Below are 2,500 nucleotides of genomic sequence, written 5' to 3'. Positions count from 1 at the left end.
TTTCCTTGGCGGCCCTTTATCCCCTTTCCCTGAACTTGTGACTGTGTAAGCCCTTTTTCCAGGTTACTAAGATGTCCTTGGAGATAATCCCCGCTCGTCTGGTAGCAGAACTGAAAGTTGGACAGATAGCATGGCACACAAACAACCCATGAGGTCAAAGGTAGTGCACCAAAGAGCCATAGAAAATGGGCCACCTGGAAGAATGGGAAACTTAATCCAGCGGAAGGCATAAAAGGGGCCGCCCCACTGGCGCTTGGCAGAGACAAGCCCGGACGCAGCTCCGGGACACACTGTCCCCTTTGACCTCCGCTCCTTTACAGCCTATATTCCTCCATGTGGCTGCATACTCAGTCCAGTATCTTTCCAGTGACAATTTATCTAATTAACCCCCTATTCATTGGTACATCTGAGATGACTCATCTCTTTGGAATAAGGTAAAGTGCCAGGAACCTGTGGTTTTACTATTCACGAAGTTCTTTTCTCTTGCTGCTCATTTTCCCTTTCCAATTCTCCTATAGACCTGACTAGTTATTAATTTGTGTTCGTAAGTGATTTTCAACAGTGTTCACAATAGAGGAATCTTGGCGCCATCAGTGCAACCTTGCACCCTTATTTGCGCTAATTTCGCCAAGTAATCGTACATATTCTCCATTGCAGACAGAGCTTTCTCACTGTGGACCCCGTGCTATGATAGTGCTTTATTGACATGCCCAAACCACTGCAATCAAATCTTCGGTGCCCTTGAAGTGAAATCCAGGCACCTCAGTTATCATCTTTTCATCTTGATTTTGTGTTCAGGCAGGTACCCCATTTACCTGTCCTAATTATTTCCCATCTTCTGATTATGTTAGCGTAAATACATGTGACCTTAGTTATCCTAAGCGTTTATCTCAAATTCCCTTTCTAGTAAGGCCCTCAGCTCATTACTTTTTCGTTTTATGGTCTACTAGACCATGCATTTTTAGTCAGATCAGTGTCATCACTTGTGGTACGCTCCTTCCCCTTGTTTTAGAACATATATATATATATATATATATATATATATATATATATATATATATATATATATATATATATATATATATATATATATATATATATATATATATATATATATATATATATATATATATATATATATATATATATATATATATATATATATATATATATATATATATATATATATATATATATTTATATACATATATATATATATATATATATATATATATATATATATATATATATATATATATATATATATATATATATGTATGTATGTATGTATGTATGTATAGAATCTACTGGTCACTTTTTACCAGACACAATTGTAATTTTAATATTACAATGCCCTCTTAACTTCTCGAATTCTTCGCACTTTTAGGATGTGCTTGTAACTATGAAGCCAATTACATCCACATGCGAGAAGTTGAAGACTGTGATTGCCGGTCGCGGGACATGAGCCCGCGTCGTCTTAACCACAAGGAGGTCACTTTACCGTGGTCAGGTCGGCAACGTGACCTCCTTGTGGTTAAGGTCTTTGGTGTTCGTGTCCCGTGACCGGCAATCACAGTCTTCAATTTCTCGCGTCTGGATGTACGTATCGTAGTTACAAGCACATCCAAAAAGCACGAAGAATTCGAGAAGATAAGAGGGCATTTTACCTTTATTAAATAAATATATATATATATATATATATATATATATATATATATATATATATATATATATATATATATATATATATATATATATAATATATATATATATATATATATATATATATATATATATATATATATGTATATATATACATATATGTATGTATAACTGAATCACAAAAATATGGAACGTGATGAATATATAAATAAAGATAAAATCCACAAAGGAAACGGAAACACTGGGGTGCTGCAAGGCCTTTCGACACTAGTCCTTTACTTAGCAAACTGAAGAAATATAAAAGTATGTTTACAAAGAAAGCTCATATAAATGACAGATGGGGATTATAAAGGAAATATATGCACCTGGAATCCAACACAATTGAAGAATTAGTAGAACTGCTAAAACAGGATTAAATATTTAAGAGGTTTTTACAAAGGATTAGGATCAACCGTTCAGGAGCAGGGACAGGACAATTAAAAGATTATACAGGTTCGTGACTGACCACCTAAAAATTTTTAGTACAACACAATAATTCTCTTTTTTTTTTTTTGTAAACAAAATAACTTTTTGCAAGATGAACATTTTTACAAATAAAAAAAAATTATATTAAACATGCGGATATATAGAAAATATATATCAAGTCGCTACCTTGTAATTAAGTCAGTGATTTTATCTTTTAGGTCATTCTTGAAGGTTTTTTAATACAAGGGTCCAAATAATACATGCTAGGGCTCAGATTAAAATTACAACTGGAAGTAAGCTGGATAATAGCGAACTCCAATAGATTTCTTAAAGAGAAATCTTTCGATCTGGCAATCACTGAACTTTCAGTCCA

The sequence above is a fragment of the Macrobrachium rosenbergii genome, chromosome 13 (genome assembly GCF_040412425.1).
Source record: "Macrobrachium rosenbergii isolate ZJJX-2024 chromosome 13, ASM4041242v1, whole genome shotgun sequence".
NCBI lineage: Eukaryota > Metazoa > Arthropoda > Malacostraca > Decapoda > Palaemonidae > Macrobrachium > Macrobrachium rosenbergii.
This window is presented reverse-complemented; position numbering follows the sequence as displayed.